Consider the following 22091-nt stretch of genomic DNA (forward strand, 5'->3'; position numbering starts at 1 on the left):
TCTCATTTGGTAACCATAATTTTATTTTCTATTTCTGTGAGTCTGTTTCTGTTTTGTAAATAAAATCATTTGTATTCTTTTTTAGATTCCACATATAAATGATATATTTTTTTTTCTCTGACCTTTTACTTCACTCCTTGTGATCATCTCTAGATCCATCCATGTTGCTGCAAATGGCATTATTTCATTCTTTTTATGGCTAAGTAATATTCTGTTGTATATTTGTGCCAAATCTTTATCCATTCATCTGTTGATGGACACGTAGGTTGCTTCCATGTCTTGGCTATTGTAAATAATAGTGCTGCCATGAACATTGGGGTGCACATGTCTTTTTGAGTTAGAGTTGTAATCTTTTTTGGATAATAAGTCCAGGAGTAGGATTGCTGAATCACATGATAATTCTATATTTAGTTTTTTAAGGAACTCTATACTGTTCTCCATAGTGATTGCACTAAGTTATATTCCCACCTACAGTGTAGGAGGGTTCCCTTTTCTTCACTCCTTCTCCAGAATTTGTTACTTGTAGACTTATTAATGATAGCCATTCTGACTGGTGTGAGGTGGTACCTCATTATGGTTTTGATTCGCATTTCTCTAATAATTAGTGATGTTGAGCATCTTTTTATGTGCCTGCTGGCCATTTGTATATCTTCTTTGGAGGAATATCTATGTAGATCGTGTGCCCATTTTTCAATTTCATTGTTTGTTTTTTTATTGTTGAGTTGTATGAGTTGTTTTTATATTTTGAAGATATAAGCCCTTGTCGGTTGCATTGTTTGCAACTATTTTCTCCCATCCTATAAGTTGTCTTTTTGTTTTGTTTATGGTTTCCTTTGCTGTGCAAAAGCTTATAAGTTTGATTAGGTCCCATTGGTTTATTTTTGTTTTTATATCAGTTGCCTTGGGAGATTGACCTAATAAAACATCGGTATCGTTTATGTCAGAGAATGTTTTCCCATGCCCTTCTAGGAGTTCTATGGTATCTTGCCTTATGTTTAAGTCTTTAAGCCATTTTGAGTTTATTTTTGTGCATGGTGTGAGAGTGTATTCTAGTTTTATTGATTTACATTCAACTGTCCAATTATCCCAGCACCACTTGCTGAGGAGACTGTCTTTTTCCAATTTTGTATTCTTCCCACCCTTGTCGAAGATTAATTACCTGTAGGTGTCTGCATTTATTTCTGGGCTCTGTATTCTGTTCCATTGATCCCTCTGTCATTTTAGTACCAGTACCACACTGTTTTGATTACTGTAACCTTGTAGTATTGTCTGAAGTCTGGAAGAGTTATGCCCCATGATCATCTCAAAAGATGCAGAAAAAGCATTTGACAAAATTCAACATCCATTCATGATAAAAAAACTCTTCCAAAGTGCGTATGGGGAGAACATATTTCAACATAATAAAAGCCATTTATGACAAACCCACAGCCAATGTAGACTCTATTCAAACTTCTTGTCCTGATAAACAAACTCAGCGAGGTAGCAGGATACAAGATTAACATTCAGAAATTGGTTGCACTGTTATATACTAACAAAGAAATATTAGAAAAGGAGTTCCCGTTGTGGCACAGCAGAAACAAATCCGACTAAGAACCATGAGGTTGCAGGTTCAATCCCTGGCCTTGCTCAGTGGGTTAAGGATCTGGCCTTGCTGTGAGGTGTGGTGTTGGTCGCAGACGCAGCTGCAGCTTGGATCTGGCATTGCTGTGGCTGTGGCATAGGCCAACAGCTGTAGCTCCTATTGGACCCCTAGCCTGGGAACCTCCATGTGCCTCGGGTGTGGCCCTAAAAAGCAAAAAAAAAAAAAAAAAAAAAAAGAAGAAGAAGAAGAAATATCAGAAAAGATATGTTTAAAAAAAAATGCCTTTTAAAGTCGCACCCCCCCAAAAAAAAATACCTAGGAATAAACCTGACCAAGGAGGTGAAAGACATAACACTGAGAACTATAAAACATTAATAAAGGATATTAAAGAGAATTCAAAAAAATGGAAAGGTATCCTATGCTCTTGGATTAGAAATGGCCAAAAAGCAGTCCAAAGCAGTCTGCAGATTTAATGTGATTCCTATCAATTTACCCATGACATTTTTCACAGAACTAGAATAATCCACAGATTTATATGGAACCATAAAAGACCCAGAATTGCCAAAGCAAACCTGTAATACATTCTTATTAATAAAAAAATATATATAAATTTTTATATAAGTTACTAGATTAATCTTTCACAAAAGTATTCTTTATATCATTCTACTTTAAAAAAAAAAAAGATACTGAGGTTGTTATGCATGCTCTGAAAGCTGAGGTGCGGATAGAAATTGACACAGTTGTATTACATTACTCATTGCCCCATATCTAGACCCCAGCTTTAAGAGTACCTTTCTCTTTTTCCTCAAGAGGTTGTGTGAAGTAACAAGTATAGAGAAAAATGTTAGAATATATGTACACAGTCATATCCCATTTATAGCACTTTACTGCACTCTGCAAATACTGTGCTTTTTACAAAATGAAGGTTTTGTAGCAGCCCTATGTCAAGCAAGTCTCTTGACCTCAATTTTCCAACATTTGCTCCCTTTGTGTCTGTGTCACATTTTAATAATTCTCAATATTTCAACCTTTGTCATTATTATATCTGTTATGGTGATCTGTGATCAATGATGTCTGGCATTACTACTGTGACTTGCTGAAGACTGAGACATTAGTTAATATGTTTTAGTAGTAAAGTATTTTTTTAGTTAAGGTATATTCATTGTTTTGTAGGCATGCTATCACTCACTTAATAGACTACAGTGTAGTGTAAACATACCTTTTATGCACACTGGGAAGCAAAAAAATGCATATGAGGGAGTTCCCTGGTGGCCTAGTGGTAAAGGATCTGGCATTGTCACTGTTGTGGCACAAGTGTGATCCCTGGCCTAGAGACTTCCATATGCAGCACAGCCAGAAAAAGTAAATTAAAAATTAAAACACAACTGTTAAAAAAAAAAATGAGAATTTCCCTCGTGGCTCAGCAGTTAATGAACCCAACTAGGACCCATGAGGATGTAGGTTCAATCCCTGGCCTCACTTAGTGGGTTAAGGATCTGCCGTTGCCATGAGCCATGGTGTAGGTCACAGATGCGGCTTGGATCCCGCATTGCTGTGGCTGTGGTGTAGGCCGGCAGCTATAGCTCAAGTTCAACCCCTAGCCTGGGAACCTCCATGTGCTGCAAGTGCGGCCCTAAAATAGAAAAAAAAAAAAAAAAAAAAAGTATGTGACTCACTTTATTGTGCAAGTATTATTTCACCATATTACTGTAAAAGCCTTATTGTGATGGTCTATAACTGAACTCACAATATTTCCAAGGTGTGTCTGTATAAAAAATCAGGGCAATAGCATCAAGTTGGCTCACAAAAAATTCAAGAGCATCTTCCTTAAAGCAGTACATAAAACTTCTGTTTGTGAGATTACATCAGTGAAATTGCGTTATCACTATGGACCAAATCTGTAAGGCAAATTGTTGAAGGGGAGATTCGTTTTTACCTTCCTCTGTTACTATTAGAAGAAGAAAATGTACATAACTTTAGCAATAGAATCTTAAACTGCAGTATCTCTAACCAAAAATATCTTGTTCCTCCTGAAATCCAGGAATAAAGTAAACAAAGGTGAACCATAACAGTCAACAGTGTTTGGGAAAATACTGTTCTGCGTTATAATGAAGAACTGAAGATTTCACTTAAAAATTTGATAGTGAAAATTGATAATAATTAGAAATTTGGATAAAATGTTAAATTTGTTCTTGTGTCCTCTATCTTTCACCTCTTTAATAAATTTATTTTTATGGTCAATGAAGAGTAGAATTACTCCTAAGCAGGGCAAAAATATTCTACCACGTGACTATAACGTATAAAACAGATGTTAAGTACATATCTGAGAAATGAATCATTAATGTGGTGTTTTACCACATCTAAGATGATAAAACTATCGAACAGCTGGAGCTATGGGACCTCTGATGACACATGCTTCGGCAACAGCAGAATTTGCCAGTGTGGCAGACATAACCACCTTACTTCAGTTGCTAACAGCAGGCTGATTGCTTTGTCCTTTTAATCTGTTCATCACCAAAAAGGGAGAAAAAATAATGAAAACTGCCTCAGATAGGGTTTTGGAGAAAAGTTCATCTAATATTATCAGGATGAAAGTTTATGAATTCTTCTAGTGAAGGAGGGGGAGGTAGTTGGTTAGTCATTTTTACTGAGACATTTCAAGTTTTTTAATTCTTTGTAGTATTTATTTGTAAGTAATATATGTCAAATTTCTGGACTGTCTTTCAGTTCTCTTTTCTAATTTGAAGGATTTATGAAATATTCTTGTATTTATTTATTTATTTATTTAGTCTTTTTAGGGCCACATCTGTGGAATATGGAAGTTCCCAGGCTAGGGGGTTTGAACCAGAGCTGCAGCTGCCAGCCACAGCCATAGCAACACCAGACCTGAACCATGTCTACAACCTACACCACAGCTCACTGCAACACCAGACCCTTAACCCACTGGGTGAGGCCAGGGCTCAAACCCATATCCTCATGGATACTAGTTGGGTCCGTTACCACTGAGCCACAACAGGAACTCCTGGATTTATTAAAATATTCTTAATCCTAACACCGCAATTAATGTTTGACACTGTTATAATCTCTACTGACCAAAATATTAATCAAAGATTTTGAAAGTTGCCCTAAATCAATTTGAATAACAAAGCAATGCATTTCCCATTATCCACTTTATGTATCTGTCAGGTGATACCCACCCCCAGAAGGCTCTGTAAACCTCACTGCTGGAATGTCAGTTCTCGTTGTCATTTTTAATTATGATCTGTATGGCCTCTTTTCAAATGTAAATATTCTATATTTTTTTAGTCCATTTGTTTATTGAACAAATACATATTGACATCCTACACTCCTTTACAGGGTATAAAAATCAGTATCAGATAAAATCCTTGTCCTTGAGGACCTTAACATAAATTCATTCCTTTTATAGATTTGTTATTAGCCTGCCTACCAAAATTCATTTCTAAAGGCTTTATTTAGCTATGTGTGCAGCTGTCAGTTTTGCTAAATGAAGTTGGTGCTGTTTACTAAAAAAAGCCACGTATATGTGGTGAAGTTATTTACTTTTAAAAGGTAGTGTTTGTTATGTCATAGAAGCCCATTTTCTATAGTACAAAGTTGAATGGTGCAAATTATAGGGAAAGGGCCTTGAGTTTTTATTTAAGATACTACTTCAAAAAAAATTTTTTTTCTTTAGGGATAGGAGATTCAGGCAGCTAGAACAGAACATTAAAAAACAGGAGTATTATTCCCACACAATTCTGAATTTGACTGACTTCTTTTTTGTTGTTGTGTTGCTATCAGATTTCCACGCAGGCTGAGGAAAAAGTAACCTAGTGATTTTTTTCAGGGCAGTAAGTAGCCTTACTAAGAATACTAAAAGTAAAAGATAAACCCAGAACCACCAGAAACCCTGAGGCGTGAGCCTAGAAGCTAACCCAGGAGGTGGAACGAGAGAGCAAAAGAGTCGTGTCAAGAATCACAGAGATGAGACTGTGGATGGGAAGAATAGGAGAGGGACAGAGGAGCAGGGGAGACATTGCCTGGGATGAGAGAAGATAGGCATGAACATTTAGAAAGGAAACAAACCCATGTAGTTATCCTTAGATAAAAATAAAATGTAATATGAAATACTCCTTCAGTGCAACTAATAAGTAGTTCTTGAATACTCGCCTGAAAGGCCAAAGGAGCTAAGTTGCTGATACCCCAGCAGTTCTTAATGTTTTGGGGGTTTGTTTTGTTTTGTTTTATTGCTGCTGAGGTGCTGGGTGAGGAGGGAAGCATGTATCCATCCTTCTGAGAATGCTGTCACCCAGGGACCACTCAAAGTAAGAATGGTTAACCTGGGGTTATTGATAGGTTCCACCTGACTGGCCCCTTGCGCCATCCCTGTCTCAGCATGTGGGCTCCAGGGGTGCTGAAGGCCATGATCAGTCATGGTTTTTCAGCCATTTCTGGCTGTTCTTTGCCTGCAGTGCCTGGTACCCCCTTTCCCACATAACTGCTACAGGCATGGCCTGCTGCCCACTTTTTCTCCATTTCCCCTCCCCTTGACTGTTTCACTTGTATCCATTTCCCTCTTTTCATTTTGAAAAGTTTTATTTAAGTATAGTTGATTCACAATGGTGTGATAATTTCTGCTATACAACAAAGTGATTCCATTTCCATTTCTCTCTTGGTCAGCTGTTCAGACAATATCCCAAAAAAAGCTTCCACACTGTTGATCATATAAAAGCCGCTTGGTGAACTTAGGAATAAGTCGGTGCCATGACTTGTAAAGGATTCATTCCATGACGGTCAAGTTTAAGCAGGAATACTGTGTCATAACCCTGTTACATTACCCTATATTCCCTATTCTGGAATCCTCTTTCACCCTGGAACTCCCCTATGAAAACCACAGCATAGTAGACCAGCTCCCCTATTTTATCATTGAACACCCAGCCCCCCATCCTTCCAAACAGTCATATTTTACTTTTCAGGGAAGCTACTTGGTACAGTGTCTTGAATGTTGGGCCCCTTTGTTACATGTTTGCCACAGATCTTTGAAGAATACTCAATAGGGTCTTAATTTAAAACATTAAGATTTAAATTATTCAAAAACTAAATAAATCTGACAACTTTCAGGTCATAGTAAAACATTATTTATTTATTTTGTCTTTCTTGCCTTCAATAATCTCACAGAGATGACAAGTCATGTTGCAGAAAAGAACAGTAATAATATGGGACAAATCATGATGGAAAAGAATATAGAAAAGAATATATAGACATGTGTGTATGTGTGTGTATAACTGAGTCACTTTGCTGTAGAGCTGGAATTAGCACAACACTGTACATCACTGGAGTTCCCGTCGAGGCTCAGTGGTTAACAAATCCGACTAGGAACCATGAGGTTTCAGGTTCGATCCCTGGCCTTGCTCAGTGGGTTAACGATCCAGCGATCCAGCGTTGCTGTGGTGTAGGTTGCAGACACGGCTCGGATCCCGCGTTGCTGTGGCTCTGGTGTAGGCTGGTGGCTACAGCTCCGATTCAACCCCTAGCCTGGAACCTCCATGTGCCGTGGGAGCAGCCCAAGAAATGGCAAAAAGACCAAAAAACAAACAAAAAAAAAAAACCACTGTACTACACATCACTATATTTTTATTAAAAAATTGTATTTAAAAGAAGAACAGTATTAATAGTGAATATCACATTTCTTTCTGCTAAAAACACTTCACATGAATGTTCATTGTACCAGAACTTGATCTGAAAAAGCTGTTGAATCCCTGTTATCACTAGATTTTCTGTCTAAAGTCAAACTGTTGAGATCTAGAATTCATATCAATTTCTTTATCCTCTTCGCTTTTTTTTTTTCAGTTATTTTCAAAAAACTCTTTGGAATGTGTTTGTTTTGGTTTGTCCTATTTTCTTCCCCCTTATAACTTCTTTACTTAACTATTGGAATTGCCTCAACTATGAGCACTTAAGTTCCTCTGAACTTGTCTCAGTTTCTTTATTTGTAAAATGAGACTAATAGTGCTACCTACCTCACAGGTTGATTATGAAGATCAAATTATGTAATCAGTGCAAATCAACTAGAACAGTGCCTAGCATTTGAGCAGGATGTAATTGTTAGCCATTTTTGGTTTGCAGTGAGTGGGGCGGGGGGAGTTGGCTGAGGCTGCAGAGGTTCCCGGGCTTAGATCTGTGCCACAGCAGTGACAACGCTGGATCCTTAACCCACTGAGCCACCAGGGAACTCCCTGATAGCCATTTTTTAATATTTTATTCTTCATAGCTGTAGTTATCGCTTTCTGTGATATCCATGCCTTCATCTTTAACTTCATAATATAAACATAGGGAACCAGTGCCATCACTCTCCCCAATACACACACAAACTTTGGATACTTTTTTTTTTTTTTTTTTTTTTGGTCTTTTTAGGGTCACACCCATAGTATATGGAAGTTCCCAAGCTGGGGATCAAATCGAAGCCACAGCCGCCAGCCTATATGACAGCTCATGGCAACGCTGGATCCCTGACCCACTGAGGGAGGCCAGATATCAAACCCACCTCCTCATGGATACTAGTCAGATTCGTTTCCACTAGTCAGATTCGTTTCCACTGCGCCACAACAGGAACTCCCGAAAGTTTGGATACTTCTGTGGTATTCCTGAACACTGCTGCTTTCGAAGGATGTCTCGTGTAGCCCTCACTGAGAGTATGGGCATTCAGCCAGCTCTATAATTGCTGTTAATTTACTGTATCATTAACAGAATTAGTCATTGTTGCGTTTTAGACTGTGTTAAAATATAGTTTCCTTCCACACTGTTGTGGGCTATATGAAAAATAAAATTGTCACTTTCAGCTAGCAATGATGAATACTTTGTATTGTGTTATATGTGTGTTAAATTATTAATCTCTTAAATAACTGCCACTTCAAATGTCTACAAATAGGAAATTTATTGCTTCTTTCCCAAAGGATAAAAGAAGTCTGTGTAATATTTCTATTTACATTTAGCAAATCTGTACTGTGCTACATCTTATAGAATTGCCTTTGGTAATATGAGACCTATAAAAATATAAACAAAATGAAAAGGAGGACATTCTCCTTATGTTTATGTTTATGTCACTGACTTTAATTTAACAGCAACTGTCATATGGTCAGTCATTTATTTTACATATTACATGGACTCCATTAAGGATCTCAGCTGTTATGCTTCGTAATTAATTGTTGTTATGTACAAGATACTTTTGCAGTTATAAAACAGAAATGAATCATCTTGCCTTGGAAATGTAGGTTCATTGGACATCTGTTAAATTATGTCTTATCTGTGCAGTACTAATTAATAAATAAGAGTTGTTGGACCAACATCAACCTACATAATGGTTTTAAGTTTGGTGTTCAGGAGAAGCTGTTCTATTGTCTGATTTGGGAGGTGGAGGTGATGCCTCTTGTGGGAATAGTAAACTCAGGGAGCTCTGGGTTCTGGTTTTGATGGACCCTCAGGCACTGATTGAGCACCTATGGAATATGTGCTCATTGAGTTAAAACAGTGGGGATGCATAGGTGATATTTTGTGCACATATTTATGTTTAGATATCAAAGCATCTTCATTTTTCTCTCACCTGTTTCACATCCAGCAGTTTTTAAATCCATATGTGACGGTATCACTGGAAAATTTGTGCAAGATGTGAAAACCCATTTGTAGAAAACTCATGCAGTCAGCTTTTTAAAAATCTCTTAATTGTTGGAGTTCCCGTCGTGGCGCAGTGGTTAACGAATCCGACTAGGCACCATGAGGTTGCGGGTTCGGTCCCTGCCCTTGCTCAGTGGGTTAACGATCGGGCGTTGCCGTGAGCTGTGGTGTAGGTCGCAGAGGAGGCTCAGATCTGGCATTGCTGTCGCTCTGGCATAGGCCGGCGGCTACAGCTCCGATTAGACCCCTAGCCTGGGAACAGCTCCGATTAGACCCCTAGCCTGGGAACCTCCATATGCCGTGGGAGCGGCCCAAGAAATGGCAAAAAGCCAAAAAAAAATAAATAAATAAAAGAAAACCTCTTAATTGTTTTAAAGTACTGTGGTTTTTTTTTGTAGTTTTTAATTGAAGTATAGTTGTTTTACAGTGTTGTGTTAATTTCAAATGTACAGCAAAGTGATTCAATTATACATATATATAAATGTTTATTTTATATATTTTTTACATTCTCTTCCTTTATAGGTTATTATAAGATATTGAATATAGTTCCCTGTGCTATACAGTAGGTCCTTGTTGGTTATTTGTTTTATACACAGTAATGTGTGTATTTTAATCCCAAACTCCTAATTTGCCCCCCCCACCCCCTTTGGTAATCATAATTTTTTTTTTTTTGGTCTTTTGTCTTTTTAGGGCTGCACCCAACAGCATATGGAGGTTCCCAGGCTAGGGGTCAAATCAGAGCTATAGCCGCCAGCCTACACCAGAGCCACAGCAACGCCAGATCTGAGCCTCCTCTGCGATTTACACCACAGCTCACCACAACGCCGGATCCTTGACCTACTGAGTGAGGCCAGGGATCGAACCTGCAACCCCACGGTTCCTAGTCAGATTCATTTCCACTGCACCACAACGGAAACTCCCATAACCCATAATGTATTTTTTTTTCTTTAATGGCCTTTAAAAGGCTGTTAAAATCAAATGGTAGAGCTGTCCTCTTGGGAATGTTCTACTCCTAGAGCTTTTTGAAATTTCTATACTTTCTTTTTTTTTTTTTTCAACTGATTTGAGGAAGGAACCCTCTTTATGTATGCCAAACAAGAGTTGGTTAAGGAGTTCCCTGGTGGCCTAGCAGGTTAAGACCCAGCATTGCCACTGTTGTTGCACACGTTTAGTACCTGGCCACGGAACTTCTGCATGCCACAGGCATGGCCAAAAAAATTTTGTTGAGCTGGTTTCAGGCTACTTTGTCTTTACCAGCTAGTATCCTATAAAAAATAAATTAATTGAGATACTATCTAAATATAAAAGATTTGTATAGAGATTTCAATGTAGGTTGACCCTTCCTAAGGGATTTTATTGCCTTATATTTTGGCATATATAATACAATCTGGTCTCAAACTAGTGTTGTCCTTGGAGACCATGAGGAAGCAAAATACTCCACCATCCAGGGTATGTGGGATTTCTACAGAAAAATAACAAGTGTACACTGAGGATGAACTCACACCTGAAGATTCCAGTCTGTACTATAATACAGTCCTATCATAAAGGAGAATCTGCTGGAGATGATTACTAAAACTTGAGGCAGTAGAACAAGTCAAAAGAGACAGGATACTTGTTTTAGGAGTGCTCGATAGAAAAGAAAGCACAGTGAAAGTCACTCATAGAAAAGAACACACAAATTTGAAAAACCAGATTGAGCCTTATTCATTATGGGCATGTGCCTGAAATATTCTATACAAAGTGAATTTTTATAATAAGGAGTCTAATTATTGGTCCCTAATCAAGTCCTTCCAAGTACCGTGCCTTGCAGGAGGTGGGAGTAATCCCTTGCTGTGTGGTTGGTGAGGGCCCTGGAAATTGAGGAACGTGCTCCCACCTTCCAAGAGATTTGCTGCTCAGGATAGGGGAGATTTTCTAGTTACATGTTTTTCTACGTCTATATTTCAAAGGAACTGAGAAACATTTCAAATTTCAATGTCTATGCTATAAAGTTTTTTATTTTTAATCGTTTAAATTGAACTTGAAAACTTTCAAAAAAGCTTTCAAAAAGTTGCTCTGGCCTGCAGCCAAATGGAGCATGCTAGGTGGTCTCAGTCACAGCAGGGTGGGATCCTCTTCAGGCATCATGGTTTCTAGGTAATGTTTAATTTTAATTCCCTTACTGCCAGTTTTTCAAGAGGAGATGTATTTCCTTTATTTATTTATTTTTTTTTTTTTTAATTTGGGGAGGGTTTTCGTAGTGTTCGGCTGATGTCTATTTCCTCTTGTGTCTTTAAGATTTGTGATTCCTCTCAATTAAAATGTGTTCTCCCAGTTTTTATTTTGTTGCTACTACTTTAAAATAATCTTAGGATGTGTTAGTTGTTGGGATAGTGCTCTTGAGTCGGTTTTAACAAAAGAGCGCTTGAAATCTCAAGGAAGCTGGTAGTATTGACATTTTAAAATGTGCACTAACAACCTGTTCCAATAAACAGTTTTGCAGGGAGCGTATGGCCAAGATCCACTAGAATGATGGTAACTCAGCTATTTTTGGACCTTTGTTACATGATTCACTGGTTTATGGCACAGGGGCTCCAAATATTTCCTCTCTGGGTCTCCATGGAAAACTATGTTTAAGAGGAATGTATTTCTTACTGACCTCATGCTTCCTCGGTAAAATCACTGTGCCATTTATCTCCTGATCAAAATAGTTTTGAAAAATGAAAGTTATGCTCAGAAATAGAGGTTATTACTGAAATCTTATTTGAATTGATCTTTTTTACTGTCATTATCAGCTTTCGAGCTTTGAGGTGTTTATTTGCTTTAAAACGTTTTTCTAAATTGTGCGTAGAAGCAGTTTGTCAGAAATATTTTTTGAGATGTTTTCTTCTCTCTCTCTCTGTCTTCGTGCCCTACATCATCTCTCTACCCATACAGAACAGCTTTCTGTCAGTACAGGGAATGTTGTCTGTGTTCTAGAGCAAGGGAGTGGGATAAAGAAGGCATGTTTAAAATCCAGGTAATGGGGAGTTCCCATCATGGTGCAGCAGAAACGAATCCGACTAGTATCCATGAGGATACGGGTTCGATCCCTGGCTTCACTCAGTGGGTCAGGAATCCAGCACTGCCGTGAGCTGTGGTGTAGGTCACAGACACAGCTCGGATCTGGTGTTGTTGTGGCTGTGGTGTAGGCTGGCAGCTGAGCTCCGATTCAGCCCCTAGCCTGTGAACTTCCATATGCCATGGCTGCGGCCCTAAAAAGCAAAAAATAAATAAATAATTAAAATAAAATCCAGATGATGGGGGAGTTGTTCAGGAGCACACACCTCCTGCTAGGATGCTCTTGCAGGACCAGGAGAGTGAAGAAGGGAAAGGGCCTCAGGCTGCCTGAACCCCCGCCAGGGGCCAGGCCTGGTTCTGGAACTACCTTGTACTGCAGTCATCACGGCCACTGCAGGGAGCTGTGGCTTCCCCCATTTTGCACGTGAGGAAATTGAATCCCAGAGATACTGGGTTGACCTGTCTGAGGTCAGGATTCCAACCCAAGTCCAGATAACTCCCCAAGCCATGTACTCTTGGAACTAGAACAGGCCTTAGAAATAATCTAGGTTAAGTTTCTCACTTTGTCAGGAAGTAGAGGCTCAGAGTAGCAAGTGACTTACCCTAGATTATTTATTACTCAGTAGTGTTCTTTCGTGCAGTAGTCAACACAGAATTTTCTTAACTCTAAGATTATTTTTTATGAGCCCCAGTCTCCTCATCTTTACTTTTTTTGTTTAACCTAAGATTCTATTTTTTAATATACAGTTTTTAGAGTTACACTCCATTTAGTGCTATTAAGTATATTGGCAAAATTCCCCATGTTGTGCAATACATCCTTGAGCCTATCTTCTTTTTTCTTTTTTCTTTTCTTTTTTTTTTTAAATGGCCAAACCCTCAACCTATGAAAGTTTCCCAGGCCAGGGACTGAATCTGAGTGACAGCTGCAACAATTAGGTCCTTAACCTGCTGTGTTGGGCCTGGGATCAAACCTGTGCCTCTGCAGTGACCCAAGCCTCTGCAGTTGGAATCTTAACCCACTGCGCCACAGTGGGAGCTCCTCCTTGAGCCTATCTTACACCCAGTAGTTTGCCCCCCCTCCCCCAAGGTGCCCTTCCCTGCCTTATCCACTGGTAACCACTAGTTTGTTCTCTATAGAGGTGATTGCATGAAGTATGGAAATAGCAGAGCTACATTTTAAAGTACCATTTAAGACAAAGTAAGAAGGCAACTGGAAAATATGTATACATACATGTCGTATCTGTTTCATATTGATGCTACAACAAATTAACACAAACTCGGTGGCTTAAAACAATATCAATTTTTTGTCTTATGGTTCTAGAAGTCAGAAAACTAAAATTAAGTTGTCAGCAGGGCTGCATTCTCTCTGGAGGTTTGGAGGGAGATCTGTTCCTTGCTTTTTCCAGCTTCTTGAGGCCGACTGTGTCCCCTAGCCCAAGGCCTCTTCCCTCATATCACTCCGACACCTTGCTCCATCACATCCCCTACGGATCCTCCTGCCTCCCACCTCTTAGGCCCTTGTGATTAAATCAAGCCCAGCAGACAATCCAGGATAATCACCCCTTCTCAGGGTCTTTAATTTAATCACACCTGCAGAGGCCCTTGCTCTAGTAAAGTAACGTACTCACAGGTTCCAAGGATTAGCATATGGACGTCTTTGCAGAGATTGTTTATGTCTGTCCAACACACACATACACACACACACACACACACACACGCACGCACACACACTGTCCCGTGTAAGTATTTATATATCACATATAAATTAAAGTCCTCATCCAAAATCATCTGGGAATTAGCCATTCTAGATTAATAAATTTTCCTATCACTATATCAAAATCGTGTTTTTAAAATTTCCTTAATATATGGAAAATATTCCGACATGGGCTGCCTTCCATGCTTTTGGAAACAGAACTCTAATTTTACCTCTCCTTGAGATACGGTAGCTATCATTGTAAACATCAGTATTGAGCTGGGCTTCAAATACAGCAAGAAATACAAGTGCAGGTGTTATGTTGTGTAATACTCAGAACTCAGTAGAGGTGGAGTTTTCTTTATAGTCAGTTTTTATCATTTGTTTCTTTGTCAGGAGGGTGCAGTGAGGGATGTCCCGCTGCCCAGCCCCCTGAGCATGATAACATGATGGCTTTCTAGGAAATTGAGTCAGAAATCGGTGCAGTCTTCTGTAGGGTGACGGCAGGAGACCCTGGGTGCTTTCTCAACCCCTAAAAATCTCCTTCTAACATTTACGAATCCTGTGATATTTGTCAATATTCAAAACATCATTTTCTTTTTCTGCATCACAGTGTGTCTAAGGACAGCATACCATTTCTTATCAGTTTGTCTGTATCCTTTTCTCTCCTTTCCCCTGGGTGTGTTGACAGGGTCTGGGAGGGACTGCTGACTGTTTCAAGAGTTCTTACTGGAGTTCCTATTGTGATGCAGTGGAAACAAATCCAACTAGTAACCATGAGTTTCAGGTTCAATCCCAGGCTTCGCTCAGTGGGTTAAGGATCCGGCATTACTGTGAGCTCTGGTGTAGGTCACAGATGCAGCTCAGATCCTGCATTGCTGTGGATGTGGTGTAGACCAGCAGCTGTAGCTCAGACTCAACTCCTAGCCTGGGAATCTCCATATGCTGCAGGCGCAGCCCTAAAAAGAAAAAAAAAATAAAAGAGCTTTTATCACCAAGTTTCTTGCCTTGATTGGAGACAGTGTTGCTGGTGTGACCAGGCCACACATTTTGAAAGTTCTCTTTGGTACATAAATCACCAAAAAAAGGTTTATGTTGGAGTACTTGGCACATATTTAGTGCTTACTAACTAGTTATTATTTTTTTACTGATTGATTGTTTAACTGTATGACATTTCTGCTGAAGTTATACCTTAATCTGTAGGACAATTTAATAAAGTAACCTTATGGGGCAGAAAGATATTAAAAATCTCTCCTGCTCCCTCAGAACATTCTCCACAGTTTCCAGCTTTCATTGTTCTATGAGTTTGGATTCTGAAATGCCCCTTTATCTAAATAACAGTAAGGTGGTGTAGCAACCCCTCAAAGAGATGCCTGACTATTTAAGCACTAGCCTGTGATGTATTATTAGCACTTCTTTTGCAAACAGAGGGCTCTTTCAGTGTGCCAAGCACTGCGTTGGAAATCCACTGAAAGAAAAGTCTTTCACAGGTAATTCTCAGTTTGAAGAGGCGGTGCCATGGCAAATGTGGTAACAGAAGTAGAAGTACAGTGAGGTCGAAGAGGTCACGGCTTTAGGATGTGTGACACTTCCTAAAATTCTGGGATCCAGGAGTGTATTTTAGCTTCCAGAGGATATATCTGTGGGAGTCTATAGCATTAGCACCTGTTGTAACAATCAGCCTGCCTATTTAATTCAGTGGTGGTTTATTCACGAACACCCATGAGGACAGAAGTTGGCAAACATCTCCAAGGTAGATCTTTGTACCAGTGTTATAAAACACAGTGTAAAACTCTCTCAGTCTGAGACATCCACAAGACTTTTTGCAAACTCATTCTTTATTTTTCATCCAACTACACTTTTAATAGTTGTCCTCTTAAAACATTAGAATCAACAGTAAAAAATCTGATTAGAAAATGGACAAAAGACATGAACATCCTCTCTCATAAAGAGAGTATGCAGATAACACATGATCACATGGAGAAGTGTTCAGCATGATTAGCAACAAAGGAAATGCAGATTAAAGCTTCAATGAGATAGCACTATGCCCTATCAGAATGGCTGCAATAATGCATATTGATAACACTAAATGCCAGCAAATATGCAGAGAAATTGGATCACAGTGCTGGTGTGAATGTAAAATGGTTCAGCTGCTCTAGAAAGAAGTATGGCAATTCTTTTAAAGCTAAGTAGGACCTTACCATACAACTCAACAATTGACACTCCTGGATTTTTTTTTTTTTTTTTTTTTTTTTTTTTTTGGTCTTTTTGCCATTTCTTGAGCCACTCCCACGGCATATGGAGGTTCCCAGGCTAGGAGTCCAATTGGAGCTGTAGCCGCCGGACTACGCCAGAGCCACAGCAATGAGGGATCTGAGCCGTGTCTGTGACCTGCACCACAGCTCATGGCAACCCTGGATCCTTAACCCAGTGAGCAAGGGCAGGGATCGAACCCGCAACCTCATGATTCCCAGTCAGATTCGTTAACCACTGAGCCACGATGGGAACTCTGCACTCCTGCATAATTATTCCAGAGAAAGAAAAACTTATATTCACACAACACATAGATGTTCATACCCACTTGATTTATAATAGCTAAAAACAGAAAACAATCCATTTGTCCTTCAATGGGTAGATGGTCAAATAAACTGGTAAATCCATATCATGAAATGCTGCTCAACAATAAAAACAACAAACTCCAGATACAGGCAGCACCCTCAAAGATTCACAAGAGAATTATGCAGAGGGAAAAAAATCTAATTTCAGAAAGTTATATCCTGTGTTATTTCATTTAAATAGCATTCTGGGGAGTTCCCATTGTGGCTCAGCAATAACAAACCCAACTGGTATCCATGAGGATGCCAGTTCCATCCCTGGCCTCGCTCAGTGGGCTAAGGATCCAGCATTGCCATGAGCTGTGGTGTAGGTCACAGACATGGCTTGGATCTGGCATGACTGGCTGTGGTGTAGGCCGGCAGCTGCAGTTCCAATTCCACCTCTAGCCTGGAAACTTCCGTGTGCCACAGGTACAGCCCTAAAAAACAAAAAATAAATAAATAGCATTCTTAAAATGACAGTGAGATGAGGAACAGAGCTGTGGTTGTTGAGAATTAAGGGAGAAAAGGGGAGAGTGACTGTAGCAGTTGAAGGATAAGCACAAAGGATGCTGGTGATAGGCTGTTCTTTGTCTGACTGTGGTAGTCCCACAAGTCCACACATGATCCAGTTGCATAGAAACACATATTTCCATGAGTGCATGTGACACTGGTGACATATGGGAAAGGCCAGTGGAGTGTATGGATGTCAGCTTCCTGTGAGATTGTGCTGTTGTTATGCAGGTTACCTTTAGGGAGCTGGGGGGAGGATTTTTGTGATATGACTGTATTACTTCTTACAACCTCATGTGAATCTGTAATTATCTCAAAATTTTAAAAATTTTTGAAAAAACAGAGGTATTGAGGCTGAGTAGGAGAGCATGGACTTTTGGATCAGCAAAGCTGTGTTTGGATTTCAGCTTTACCACCTAACCAGGTGTGTGAACCAGTTCTGTAACCTCTCTGTACCTGTTTCTTTACTTTTTCTTTAACCACACTAAGTTTAGTGAATATTCATCACATCATATAGATCCAAAATTAAAGAAATAGGAAAAAAAGTTTTTCTTGTGTTGAGAACCCTTAGGATTAATTTCTTACCTTTCATATGTAACATCTAGCAGTGTTCATTATATTTGTCATGTTGTACATTACATCGCTAATACTTACTTATCTTATAACTGAAAGTGTGTGTCTTTTGACTGCCTTCATCTAACTCCCATTCCACCCACACATCTGACCCGTTTTTTTACTTTGAGTTTGTTTTTAAAGTATAATGACCTGCATACACTATGTTAGCTCCTAATTCCCAGCATAGTGATTTGATGTTTCTATATGTTTCAAAATGAGCACCACAGTAAGTCTAGTTTTAATATGTCACCATACAAAAACATTACATTATTGACTATATTCCCCATACCGTACATTTCATACCTGCAACTCATTTATTTTGTAACTTCAAGTTTCTCTCTTAATCTCCCTCACCTATTTCTCTCTCTTCCCCACCCACTCTCCCATCTGGCAACCACCTATTTGTTCTCCGTATCTGTGACTGTTTCTTTTTAGTTAAGATTGTTCATTTGTTTTTTTCGATTCCACATATAAATGAAATCATACAATATTTGTCTTTTTGATTCCGTCGTGCGCAGTGGTTAACGAATCCGACTAGAACCATGAGGTGCGGGTTCAGTCCTGCCTTGCTCAGTGGTGACGATCCGGCGTTGCGTGAGCTGTGGTGTAGGTGCAGACGGCTTGGATCCCGAGTTGCTGTGCTTGGCGTAGGCTGGTGCTACAGTTCCGATGACCCTAGCCTGGAACTCATATGCCGGGATGCTCACTAAAGCAAAAAAAACAAAAACAAAACAAAACAAAACAAAAAAAAACAATATTTGTCTCTGTCTGACATATTTCACTTAGTATAATATCCTCTAGGTCCATCCATGTTGTTGCAAATGGTAGGATTTCGTTCTTTTTTATGGCTGAGTAGTATTTCATTGTGTGTATGTTGTGTGTGTATATATACAGTAAATCTTTATCCATTCACTTGTCAGTGGGCACTTAACGTTGCTTCCATGTCTTTTTTTTTTTTTTTTTTTTTTTTTGTCTTTTTGCTATTTCTGGCCGCTCCCGGCAGCATATGGAGTTCCCAGGCTAGGGGTCGAATCGGAGCCGTAGCCACCAGCCTATGCCAGAGCCACAGCAACGCGGGATCCGAGCCGCGTCTGCAACCTACACCACAGCTCACGGCAACGCCGGATCATCAACCCACTGAGCAAGGCCAGGGACCGAACCTGCAACCTCATGGTTCCTAGTTGGATTTGCTAACCACTGCGCCACGACGGGAACTCCCCCATGCCTTGACTGTTATAAATAATGCTGCCATGAACGCAGTGATGCATATATCTTTTCAAATCAGTGTTTTCATCTTATTCAGATAAATATCCAGGAGTAGAATTGCTGGATCATATGATACAAATGTAAATTTGTGCAGCAACAGTTGCACAGAAATATTATGGTCCAGAGAAATATTATGGTGAATCCTTAGTTTTTTGGGGTTTTTTTTCTTTTTTGTCTTTTTAGGGCCGCACCCGTGGCGCTTGGAGGTTCCGAGGTTAGGGGTCCAATGGAAGCTGTAGCCACCAGCCTACACCACAGCCACAGCAACGCAGGATCCAAGCCACTTCTGCAACCTACACCACAGCTCATGGCAACACCGGATCCTTTAACCCACTGAGCCAGGCCAGAGATTGAACCCATGTCCTCATGGATGCTAGTCAGGTTCATTAACCACTGAGCCACAATGGGAACTCCCCTTAGTTTATTTAAATATTTTTTTCTAGTTTTATTGCGATGTAATTAACATATAACATTATATTAATTTTAGGTATGAAACATAATGGTTTGATATATGTAAATATTGTGAAAAAAGTACCACAATGTTTAGTTAGCATCTATCACTTCACATAGTTTCGTTTCGTTTCTTTTTTTTTTTTTTCATCTTTTGAGGGCCACACCCACAGCATATGGAGGTTCCCAGGCTAGGGTTCAAATCAGAGCTTCAGCTCCCAGCCACAGCCACAGTCACAGCAACACCAGATCCAAGCCGCACCTGCAACCTGCACCACAGCTCATGGCAACACCAGATCCTTAACCCACTGAGCGAGGCCAGGGATCAAATCCGCATCCTCATCGATCCTAGTCAGGTTCATTACTGCTGAGCCACAAAGGGAACTCCATTTTCTTTATCTTTAGAGTGAGTACAATAACAATACTTCCCTCCCTGAGTTGTTTTGCTGATTAACTGGCTCAGGGTAGTCAATCAATATCTGACAGGCATTTAAAATATTGTTATTATGTATAAAAGCCACTCATCATTTACATCAGATCATAAAAATATTTTGTCTTTTCATCCAGCACTTAAAGGGCTAGGTACTTTCATTTCTCTGCAGAATCTTAATATCGCTAGGTATTCTGTATTTCCTTAACTTCTGCCCATTTCTTTGTTTTCTATTCGTTTTTCTTCCTTGGTTGGACACTTAGCTCATTAATGTCTTTCATCCTTTCTAATAGATGCATTAGAAGCTATAGATTTCTCTTTTATAGGTGTTTTAGCCAAATCACAGATTTTGGTATTGGCAGCCAACATTTTCATTGTCACTCAGTTGTAAATATACTTGATTTTTTTCCTTGATTCAAGAATTATTTGAAAATGTGATTTTTCACTTTACAAACATGTGATAGGGGATCTTTAATGGTCTTAATAATTTTTGAAGTAAGTTAAGCTTCTTTTGTGGCTTAGCATGTGACCAGCTTTTAGAAGTATTTCTTATGTGCTTGGGGAAAAAATATGTATTCTTTGTTGAGTGTGGGATTTCATGCTCATTCAGTACCTTGATTTTTGTTAATTTGGCTTTTCATATTTTCAGTATCCTTGTTTTGGCCTGGTTGACCAAATCTGCTGCAGTGAAAATATCCCTCTCTGATTGTAGATGTGTCATTTTCTTCTTATAATTTCGCCAACTTTTACTTTTTATACTTTTGGCTATTTATTTGGTCTAACACATTCAGAATTGTTGTATTTTCCTGATGAATTATTCATTTCTTTTTTTTTTTTTTTTTTTTTTTTTTTTTTTTTTTTTTTTTTTTTTGGCTATTTATTTGATCATGTACCACCACACCCAGCACCATCGGCTGTCTGCCCTCCACCTCCCCCTCTTCCCTGGCAAGGAAGTATCATTTTTCATTTCATCATAATACAGTTACCCTCTGTATTCATTTTTGCATTAAGTACTCTTGGCCTTAAACATATGTTTGATCTGATAGTAATATAGTCATTTAAGGTCTTTTGTGTTTAGTATTTCCTTAGTGTATGTGCCCAGGATTTAGAATTCTCAGGGGAAGCTCTTCTCCCAACTCCAGTGCCCAGAGTTTCTCTGGCAAGTTTCCTGGCTCTCTCTCCCACAAGGCATTATCTTTTCAGATCCAGCCATTCACTAAAAGACTAGCTTCTCAGGTGTCCTAATTTATGTAAGGGGTCTCCATTCCAACCCTTTGCCGCACACAGACCTAAGGTTTCATCCTTTTTCTCCATGAAGGCATCAAAAACCAAGCCCCACTCTTGGCAACTTTACTGTCAGCTCATGTGCTTGCTGTCATTTTGGTTTTCAGTTCTGGCCTCTGGGAATGCCTTGCAAATTCAGCTATGCATTTTAAAGAATGTTAGTTATATTTTCTTTAACACTTTTGGGTGTTTGGGATGTGAGTGGTAGGAGGGATGTGGAGGTTATCTAGTCTGGCAGATTGCTAAAAATGCAGCTCCCATTTGGAGTGCTCATCTAGCCTGAGAATGGTATCCTGTTGTTGAGCATTGTAGAAGACTTGATCTGTCCTTTCTGACCTTGACATCATATGAATTAAGCAAGTCTGACATTTGAGTGGATGCCAGAGGATGCCTTGGTGGCATGGTGACACTTACAAAGATCTGTCGTGTTTGTGTTTCTAGGCTCAGGGTCATTTTGAACTTAGGCTTCCAGAAGGACTGCTCTTTAGAACACCAGATTTATATATATATTTCAACTTATAAATCGGATAACATTTATAAACATGATTACTAATAAATAATATTAAAATCTTGTTGCTTACACAAGACTTTTATAAAACAATTGTTTATAAAACAATTTTATCAGAGTTATAAAACTGGTTTGGACCTAGCTTTTTCAATCGAAGTTCTTTAAAAATGTTTATAAGCATGTTTCAAAATTATGTGTGAACAAAGTACAGTGGGGATCTAGCTATTATAGGTAGGCTGCACTAATATTGCATTTAAAATACAGAATTTGGAGTTTCTGTTGTGGTTCAGCAGGTTAAAGACCCGACATTGTCTCTGTGAGGATACAGATTCAATCCCTGGCCTGGCTCAGTGGGTTAAGGATCTGGCATTGCTGCAAGCTGCAGCGTAGTTTGAAGATGCCACTCAGATCCAGTGTAGCTGCGGCTCTGATTCAACCCTTAGCCT

At 39.2% G+C, this 22091-nt stretch overlaps 1 protein-coding gene across 3 annotated transcripts in view; it reads left to right on the forward strand.

Moving 5' to 3' along the window:
• Positions 1–22091, forward strand: part of UBE2E2 (UB2E2) — a 382468-nt gene that overhangs the window by 311483 nt on the left and 48894 nt on the right.

The sequence above is a fragment of the Sus scrofa genome, chromosome 13 (assembly GCF_000003025.6).
Source record: "Sus scrofa isolate TJ Tabasco breed Duroc chromosome 13, Sscrofa11.1, whole genome shotgun sequence".
In the NCBI taxonomy this organism is placed as follows: domain Eukaryota; kingdom Metazoa; phylum Chordata; class Mammalia; order Artiodactyla; family Suidae; genus Sus; species Sus scrofa.